The sequence below is a fragment of the Canis lupus genome, chromosome 27 (genome assembly GCF_011100685.1).
Source record: "Canis lupus familiaris isolate Mischka breed German Shepherd chromosome 27, alternate assembly UU_Cfam_GSD_1.0, whole genome shotgun sequence".
Lineage (NCBI taxonomy): Eukaryota > Metazoa > Chordata > Mammalia > Carnivora > Canidae > Canis > Canis lupus.
Window position 1 is genome coordinate 39,400,564 of NC_049248.1, and position 10,686 is coordinate 39,411,249.

At 41.3% G+C, this 10,686-nt stretch overlaps 1 pseudogene; it reads left to right on the forward strand.

Moving 5' to 3' along the window:
• The first annotated feature begins 1,120 nt into the window (after positions 1-1,120).
• On the forward strand, positions 1,121-3,916 carry LOC119877670 (annotated as a pseudogene).
• The last annotated feature ends 6,770 nt before the right edge of the window (positions 3,917-10,686 follow it).

Consider the following 10,686-nt stretch of genomic DNA (forward strand, 5'->3'; position numbering starts at 1 on the left):
CTCACTCCGAGTCTATCAGTTAGCTGTCGCCACAGAGCAAGCCACCCAGAACCTAATGGCCAAAACAACAACCACTTATGATTTCCCACAAGTCTATGGCTGGGTGGTTCTGCTGATCTGAGAGAGGCTCAGCTGAGCTCAGCTGGGGTCCATTGGCAGAGCATCTGGGGGCAGCATGGCTTCAGCTCTGACACATTGGTTCTGCTTCAGGAGGTTCATCTCAGCCTCCACCAGGCTAAATCAGAATTGGTCTTATGGTGGGGGACAAGGGAGAAACAGGGGAAGAGAGGAGGGGAGAAGGGGAGAGGAAGGAAGAGAGGGGACAAGAGAAAGAGAGGAAGGAAGGGAGGGAGAGAGGGAAAGAAAGAGGGAGGCAGAGAGAGAACATGGTCTCTTGAGAGAACTGGCCATCTAACACTTCTACCACATTCTCTTTTTTTCTTTTTTTAAGATTTTATTCATTTATTCATGAGCGACACAGAGAGAAAGAGGGGGAGAGGCAGAGACACAGGGAGAAGGCAGGCCGCATGCAAGGAGCCCGACATGGGACTTGATCCCGGGACTCCAGGATCAGACCCTAGGCCAAAGGCAGGTGCTGAACCGCTGAGCCACCCAGGGATCCCCTCTACCACATTCTCATGTGCCCTTTACTCAAGTTTGTTTTGAGAATAAGCGAGTGGATCTTTGTGTAGAATTTACAAAGTAAGTTGTGAAATATCTTAGATATAATAAGGCATCCAATACGTCCTTAGTGCTGTCCTCCATAGGATACACAGACTTCTATCCTCATGAGACATGAACTCAGTAATGACATCTAGAGGCAGGGAATGTCACAGGAGATATGTACGTTTGCTGTGTTGCACAAAGCTTTGCGCTGGCTTGTACAAGAACGCATCCACAAGAATACCAGCGTGCCATCAACGCAAACAATGAATAAGAACTGAGAAGGCCACAACTGATAGTAGCAAATCAAGACCCAGGGTGAGGAGTGGTAAGGGACTCTAACCCTAATACACAAGCCCTAAGGACAATATCATGACTATAGCTGAGTCTTATATTTAGTTCTGTGTTTCCTAGAAGCAAAGTAAACAACAAAAAAAAAAGATGTGTTTCCTCGAGTATGGTGTGCAAGCTGATCTGTGAAGGCTGCGCCTGCCAGCGGGCCAGCACCCTCCTCCTCCCCACCCTCTGTGTGCTGGTTGCTGAGAAGCCTGTCGCAGGTGGAGGGCGATGCACTTTCCTGTCCATGGTGTCCCTGGGCTGCACTGAATGCTGGGCATGGCAGGGGGGTGAGCCGGGGGCACTCTGGGCTCTCAGCTGCGAGGTGCAGACTGCGGTCAGAAGAACAGGGCTTTGGCAAACAAGTTGAAGGGAAGTGAGACGGATTTTTCCATTCATGCCAGTGACACAATAGTTCCTTTTTAAATAAATTTAACCTATAAGTCAATACAGATATCAATATTAAGAATATAGAAAATGCGCGATGCCCGGTGGCTCAGCAGTTGAGCATCTGCCTTCAACTCAGGTCGTGATCCCGGGGTCTGGGATCGAGTCCCGCATGGGGCTCCCTGCAAGGAACCTGCTTGTCCCTCTGCCTGTGTCTCTGCCTCTCTGTGTCTCTCATGAATAAATAAATAAAATATTTTTAAAAACAGAAATACAGAAAATAGATAGGTAAGGCAAACTTGTGAAGTTATTATGTAAACACCTGACCTCTGAGAAGCAGCTTTCTGGGACATCCATTTATGAGCAGCACTGGGAAGTTCCCAGTGAACTTTACAGGACGAGGTAGTAGCAAATATGTCTCTGACTAGAGTCTGTGCACTCTGGGGGCCCTGTAAGACAGTGGGCATCTATATCTGTATTTATAAGAAGCAACACAAAATGAGTCCAATTTTCCTATTATTTAAACATTCTCATTGATGCAGGCACCTCACCTGCTTGGTCAGCCCAAAGCATCCCCCTGTGGTTCTTTAGGTCTCTGGGAGGGAAAGTGGAAGTTCCCTAAGCAAGGAGCTGATGCATTTTTGTTGTTGTTGTTCACTTTCATTGAATGGCCACATGTTGGAGTCCAGATGTGTCTCAGTGGGTGTGTGGCATGTGGCATCTGGTTCCAACTAAACTACCTCTCACACAATGGAGAGGAGTAAACACAAATCCCCCCAGTAATAAGCACAACCAAACAAAAGAAAATGGCACAGTGTGTACATCTCTGATTCTTAGGACATGCAAGCTTTTTATCAGCCACATTATGAGGCAAAGCAAGGTTCTGGTCTATTTGACCAAAAGTCAACCTCCAAACTTAAACTTAGTAGAAAGACTACTTAAAATGTGGATTTACCTCCCCTCTTGTTAATTATGAACCTTGCCTTGAGTTTGTGTGGCGCCTGTTTTATTAGCCAAAGGGGGAACATGAAGCCATCAGGATTAACAAGGCGTTTTTAAAAGGAATGAGCTTTGAATGTTAATTCATCATCATAATTGAGTGATATTGTTCTAGTAATGAATAAAATAAGAAAAAAAGTCACTGACTTTTATCTCTATGTCACCCTTTTAAATTGCTCTTTTATGCATGCTTTCTAATATAGATAACATATTGATATACTGGCATGGGTATATAATTTATAAATAAATCCATATGGATTGGGAGAGTGTGCTGATACATTTTTTTCATTAATGAGGGATATAATTAAAACAGTTGGGATACTGCTGCTTTAATTTAAAAATTAGATTATTAAACTTAGAATCACTACATTTGGAGAACAGCCACATAATAATTATTTTCATTGTAAAGTAGTCGACTGAAGACTAGTCTTGCCTGGTGTGGACACTGGGACAGGTGATGACCGCTGCTTCCATTGTGTCCACATCAGCCACCGGGCTGCCCTGGCCCTCGAAGAGCTGCCACCCTCCGCCATTGCTCCTTCCGCCACTTGGCAGTTCCAAATGAAGCTGGTGTCATTTCTGGAAGGAAACTTGCCTAGCAGATCAAGCAGGAAGTGTGGTAGGAGTTGGATGAATGGCTGGCACTGGGCAACAAGTGGCCAAAGTGATTGTGAGCATGGTTCTGGTTGGTGAGAATCCTGCCAAGTCACTCCTACACCCTCAACAAAACCAGGTGGCTGCAGATGTGGGAACCACCAAACCATTGTGAAATTAGCTTTAGTTTCAGAAGAAGAGCTGTGGAATTTAATCAATAAACCGAATAAGGATAATACAAGTGGCCTCCTTGTTCAGCTGCGTCTCCCAGAGCACACTGATGAGGGCGAGATCTGTAATGCTGTATCTATAATGCGATAATCCTCCAGACAAGGATGTTGATGGCTTTCATGTCATTCAAGGAGGGCGAATGTGTTTGGATCAGTATTCCATATTACCAGCTATCCCACGGGAGGTCTGGGAAATAATTAAGCAAATTAGCATTCCAACCCTAGGGAAGAATGTGGTTGCTGCTGGAAGGTCAAAAATGTTGGAATGCCCATTGCAATGATCCTACACACAGATGGGGCGCAGGAACACCCTGAAGGCAATGCCTCCCAAAGAAGACCTGAAGAAAAATACCGTTCTTGCAGATATTGTGGTCTCTGCTGCAGACAGTCCAAATCTAATCACAGCAGATATGATCAAGGAGGGAGGAGCAGTCACCAGTGTGGAAATAAATAGACTTCAAGATTCCATATCTGCTAGTTAGTTGGAGATGTGGATTTTGAAGGAGTCAGAAAGAAAGCCAGTGACATAACTCCAGTCCTGGGGGTGTTGGTCCCAGTATAGTGGCAATGCTAATGAAGAATACCATTATCACTGCAAAAAACAAACAAACCAACAAAAAAACCAAAAAACAAAGAAAAAAATGGTTCTGAGGCTTAAAGAGTAAGAATTATTGAAACCTAAGGAGCTTGGAATAGCAACTAATTAATTGTGTTTTCCATCATGAACCACACTCCAAGCTAGTTCAAAAGGCAAAACAGACCAATAGAAATGCAATATTTTCTATTTATTTTACTTAAATGGTTTTAAATAGTTTAAAATGGTTTGTATTTCAAATCAAAACCACAAGGAGATACCACCTCACACCAGTGAGAATGGCTAAAATTAACCACACAGGACACAATTAATGTTGGCGAGGATTTGGAGAAAGGGGAACCCTCTCGCACTGTTGGTGGGAATGCAAGCTGGTGCAGCCACTCTGGAAAACAGTGTGGAGGTTCCTCAAGAAGTTAAAAATAGAGCTACTCTATGGCCCAGCAATTGCAGTACCGGGTATTTACCCCAAAGATACAGATGTAGAAAAATGAAGGGGCAACTGAACCCCAATGTTCATAGCACCAATATCCACAATAGCCAAATTGTGGAAGGGGCCAAGATGTCCTTTGACAGGTGAATGGATAAAGAAGATGTGGTCTATATATATACACAATGGAATATTACTCAGCCATCAGAAAGGACAAATACCTACTACTTATGTCAACATGATGGAACTGGAGGGTATTATGCTGAGTGAAATAAGTCAATCAGAGACAGAAAATTATCATATGATTTCACTCATATAAGGAATATAAGAAATAGTGAAAGCCAAAAAACAAAAGAAACAAAAAATAAAATAAAAAATAAAAATAAATTAAAAAAAAAAGAAATAGTGAAAGGGACCATAAAGGGGGGTGGGGGGTAGAAACTGAATGGAGAAAATTAGAGAGGGAGACAAACCATGAGAGATTCCTGACTCTGGGAAACAAACAAAGGGTTGAGGAAGGGGAAGTGGGTGCAGGGATGGGCTAACTGGGTGATGGGCACTAAGTAGGGCATGTGATGTGATGAGCACTGAGTGATATGTTGGCAGATTGAATCTAAATAACAATTTTTTTAAAGACTGAAAAAACATGATTTGTATTTCTTGAAAGCTTAAACAGGTGGGTGTTAGTGCACATAGTTCTGCAGTATCCCACCACAGAGACCGCCATTATCCCTCCAAGCTAGCTTAAGAAGCAAAACATGCTGGGTCATGCGATCCAGCCAAGAGAAGTCATTAACCCAGTAATTAACATGGAGGACATTGTCCTATTGAGAACAGATGCTTAACTTTGTCAAGCCACTTCAGTTAAAATTTGCCTTTTCTGCTCTCCAAGGTGGAGTCAGAGAGGGCTCTTGGGCTCAGCCCTGAGGCGCCCACAGGAAGCCCGGACCCCTGCGAAGGGCCCTCAAGGCTCAGCCTGTGCGACCCTACTTGCAAACAGGCTTGGGGTTCGGAATGTCACGGGGGTGGGGGGGTGCCTCACCGGTGAGGCTGAATGCCTTCTGCTTCCTCATTGAGAGGAGCAATGGGAACCTGGGCATCTAGCCTCATGTCCAGGATGACTGGACTGGTTTAGATGAAGATGAAGATGGGCATGTCTGGGAGGATAATTGGGATGATGACAATGTAGAGGATGACTTCAATCAGTTTATGAGCTGAACTAGAGAAACATGGTTATAAGATGGAGGCATCATAGCATCCAGAAGAAGTGTTGAAGCAACCTAACTTGAACTGTTTATTAAATTCTAGGACAGACAACCCAGGATGGGGGTACTTAAAAAAATGTTTATTTCATTACCCATTTGGATTTATTTTTGTTTTTGTAACAAAAAAAAGTTTTGATCTAAAAAAAAATTGCCTTTTCTAGGATTGCATTTCCTGGGTGGTTTTCCAATAAGAGTTGATATTCATTTTAGGTTCCAAAAGTTATGAGTTCAACTGGTCAAACCAAAGGAAAAATGTTGCTAGAGAAAATTAGGGAAAAGAGCAAAAGGAAGAAATGGTAATTGAGTAGAAAAAATTAATTTACATACATACATATTGGGTGTAAAAATTACATGTTAATGGTGTCCAAAGCTGTCATTTGTTACTTAGTCATTGGGAAAATGTTTAGGGTTGTTCCACGTGTGGTTAGTTCTCTTTTCACGTGTTATATTCATGAGGTTTCCCTTTTTTTTTCAGGATTGAAAGACTTATTCTATTTTATAGATTATTAGTATGTATTATCATATTTGGCTTTTCCTATATCCCTTGGATTTCATTGTGTTACATCACTGTACTCTTGGGGTGTCTGTGTGGTTTCTTTGGTATATCTATATATACCAAATATACTAGTATATATATATTACAACCTATTTTTGAAAAGCAAAACTTGGACTTGATAATCATTAGGGCAGCTTGTATAAGGTTGCAACTTACTTTTCCACTGAAGACTTGTCAACCACTGTCTGCTTTTCCCTGACATACTGTTGTCTTTCCCCGTTGGGTTTCCCCATCAAGAGCTTGAGTTAATATTGAATTTAATCAACTTTAAAACTTTAAAGGTTTTTTTTTTTTTTTTTTTGTCTGTCTCATTAACTTTTTTTTAATAAAACACTTCTGACTGGTGTGGAAAAAAAAAAAAAGACTAGTCTTACAGTTAGTGGTGTGATCACAGGATGCATCACCCACACAGGCCACTTCCAGTCTGTGACATTAATATTAGTGTACAGGAAGAAACTCACTCAATCTTTTTCTATGGCCAACCAACAGACATTTACATTTACTAAAGTCAGTTTCATATCATTAATATTGAATTAATACAAAAGGGTTGCAGAACACAACCTTGCTTTGTGCTACTGAATACTGTTAGTTGACTCATCAAAAGAAGCCAGAAACAACCTAAGTGTCTGTTGAGAGATGAATGGTAAAGAAGATGTGATATATATATAATATGTATAATACATGTATTTATCATATTATTCACCCATGAGAAAGGAATCTTGCTATTTGCGACAATCTGGATAGACTGTGAGGACCTTATGCTAGATGAAAATAATGTCAGATAAAGAAAAACAATATGAGTACATATTATCTCACTTATAGGTACAACCTAAAAAAGCAGAAGTCTTAAAAACAGTGAGTAGAATGATGGTACCAAGAACTGGAGGTGGGAGAATGGGAGAGATGTCCCAATGGTAACAAACTGCAACCAGTAGGTATAATAAGGCCTGGAGATTATGCATGGATGGTGACGCACAGACAACGTGCCTGATTGTGACATCAAACTTGGTTTAAGAGAATAGTCGTTATGTCTCCCACCACAAAGAAGAAAATTATATTATGTGATGTATAGAGGTGCTAAGGGTCACCACAGCTAACCAATCGTGACTGTTTTCCTTTGTTATCACACGCTGAATCCATGCTGAATCATTCAGCCTGGGCCATAGCTAGTCACTGGCAATAGCACATATTGAGAAGACGTCGCTAAAAGTTTCAAGCATTGAGGGTGCACAATTAGCCATTTAATGGAAAGCCAAGGCCAAAGGTCATTTTGCTCCTCATAAGAAACAAAAGTGTCAGCCTGGAACAACCCACAACTGCAGGATTATGAGAGCTATGACAATCAGCAAAATGCCTACAGTGCATAAAATGGTTGTCATTTAACGCATGGGGTTCCCATAGTTCTCATCCGATGGAAATGGAACTTTGTCTATTGCAATGAATGTTTGTGCCCCAAATTAACTTTGAATCCTAACCCCAGAAGGTGATGTGTTAGAGTGAGGTCCCTGGCGACGATGATGAGGGCCTGCAGGGATTGCATTGTAGAATTCGACCCCCCTGGTTCTTTACATGTTCTGATTGTCACTTTTTTTTTTTTGCCTTAAGTATGTTTATAATTCCTTGTTGAAGCATTTAATTGTGGCTGCTTAAAAATCCTTGTCATATCATTCCAACATCTTTGTCATTTTGGTGTTGGCATTTATTGTCCTTTTCTTTTCAGTTTGAGCACTTCCTATTTCTTTGTGTACCAAGTTACTTTTTAAATGTTAATTTAATTTTAATTTTTTTTTAAGGATTCATCGGTGGCTATGCCTTTATTAGAAACTCCCAGAATGCTCTCCATACCCATGTAGGAGAAGACAGCTGTAGGTATGTTAGAACTGCCCAGCCTTGGTCCCCAAAGAGCTATTTACAGTGTACCCAGTTACCCATCCATTTCCTAATACAGTTGACTCTTGAACAATGCAGGATTTAGGGACTTCGGCCCCCTGGACAGTCAAAAAAAAGTTTCACTCCCTCCAAAACTTAATAGCTTACTGTTGACCAGAAACTTTACCTAGAATATAAACAGTCCACACATTTTGTACGTTACAAATTATATACTGTATTACAATAACGTGAGCTAGAGAAAATGTTAAGATAAAGAAAAATATTTACAGTACTGTATCAAAAAAAATCTACTGTATTGAAAACTGCATGTAAGTGGACCCTCGAAGTTTAAACCTGTGTTGTTCTAGAGTCAACTGTACTCCCAAGTACAAACAAGGATGCATGGAACGCACTGGTTTTATGGATTATCCCTGGTCAGGATCCTCCTTTACTTTCCCTTCCAAAAGTTTAATATCAAAATTCACAATTTTGTACCTGATGCTTTTCAAGGTACTGCTGCTGAGCCAGGATCTGATGAAAATAAAGCACCAAATTTCAGTTTTATATAACCATGTCCCCAAACTACAGCCTTTTCTTTCATCTGCAGTTGAGGGTATGCCCATCAGAGTCACTGCCTGAACCAACATTCTGTGGTGATGGCTAGTGCTCCCACCAGGCTCACGCTTGGGATCAATGCGGTAGAAAAGCACCCTGTGTAGTTGAGAATATCCTATCACCACATGTGGTCCAACTCTTGTCTCTCCAAATACATGGTGAAGAAAAGTCAAAATATGGTAGTGAAAGCTAATTATCAACAAAAAGTGCTAATCGCCCCATTATTACACTCATTAATTCACTGTAATAACTAATTTTCCACCTGAATCTAAGGTAAAAGTCCATCTTCTCTAATGTACTGCACATTTTTCCTGTAGCTATTCAAATGCATTACTTGTTTTACATTATTTTAGATGGTTTCAGAGTTGTTTTTTTTTGTTTTTAAATTTTTTATTTATTTATGATAGTCACACAGAGAGAGAGAGAGGCAGAGATACAGGCAGAGGGAGAAGCAGGCTCCATGCACCGGGAGCCCGACGTGGGATTCGATTCCGGGTCTCCAGGATCACACCCTGGGCCAAAGGCAGGCGCTAAACCGCTGCGCCACCCAGGGATCCCGGTTTCAGAGTTTTTATGGGGAAAATAATTTTCACAAACTAAACATGAACCATGTAGAAAACTAGCCACAAGGACAGAAATGTTTTAGAACTTTGACAACTATTGGCCTGTTAGACAAGATATTTCTTTGACTAAACTTCATAAATCTGAATTCAGAGCATTTTCAAGATCTTGTTCACTTTAGGATTCTATGATTAGTCACAACTGTAGTAAGGAACATCTGCTGAATGATTATGTTCTTAGTGTTCTTTATATTTTCTCATTTGCAACACAATAATCCTTAAGTTGGATATTTTCACTCCATACTTAAAGATGTGGAAATGGGCTGTAATCACTCTGGACCAGGATTTGGATCTAGTATCTGTGCTCACGTCACCACATGACTGTGCCACTGCTCCCCCATCCCATCCCACTCTAGACCTACTCAAGGTATATATCATGAGATAAGGAGCTTGTAACAGGATGTAAATTAACATATTGCTTCTTTCACAGAGAAACTCTTATTTCCAAAACAGTATCAGCTTGAGTTAACAATGTGTGTATGGCACAGTTGATTTACATCTTAGGAACATGTTTATGATACAATCACATGGAAAACGTGCAATTTTTATGTGATATAGTCCCAATAATAAAAAAAAGTATACATACAGAAAAAAACATTTCCTGGATTGGCAGCTGGCCTATTCTAGAGCATCCTCTAAAAGCAGAATTGTCAGGCAAGCAGAGCTCACCAGAGATGGTCTGCTGTACCATTGAGAGTACAATGTAGAACATCACATTGGAGCGAGGGTTGTGCTGAACGCTGTTCATAGCTGCAGTGGCGCCTCCAAGCCTATCTTCACATGCAGCAATGACCACAGGAATCTCCTCTTCTCTCCCATCTACAGCTTGTCGGGGAACATTTGGGACAATAGGCTGAAACCCCACAATTCCTGAATCTGAAACCTCATTCCTTAGCAAACTGCTCAGGCCCAGGAAGTTATGGTGAAAAACCAGTCAGAAGAGAGCAACAGCCAGGACCAGGATGATGATGTTTACTTTACAGAATGACACCTTTTTCTTCTGTCTTGTATAAATACTAGTTTTTAGCCCTGCAGCTAGAGGAAGAGGACCCAAGTTATTTTTAATTGAAACCTGGGGATATTCATATTACGTATGAAAGTCTGGGTCTTATTTGGATCATATTTTTAAAACTGATTTAATCTGGCACTTCTCTGACAGAGATGTGTGTGGGGGGCACCACCACCCTATTACTGTCAGGTGGAGATAGAATTCTGGGTTTCCCACTTAGCCTCTGCTGACACCTGGGTGAGGGTGGGGATTCCTTATTACTGATGGGTGGAGATGGGAGTGTCATTTCCTCACGTGGTCTCCATTGATACTGTGATAGGGACAGTCTCTCACTCTCTTTTTAAAGATTTACTCATTTATTTTAGAGAATGAGAAAGCATGTGCAGGGAGGAAGGGCAGAGGAAGAGGGCTAGAGATCTCAAGCAGATTCCCCATTGAGCATGGAGCCTGACATGGGGCTCCACTCCAAAACCCTGAGACCATGACCTGAACGGAAATCAAGAGTGGGAAGCTCAACCAAC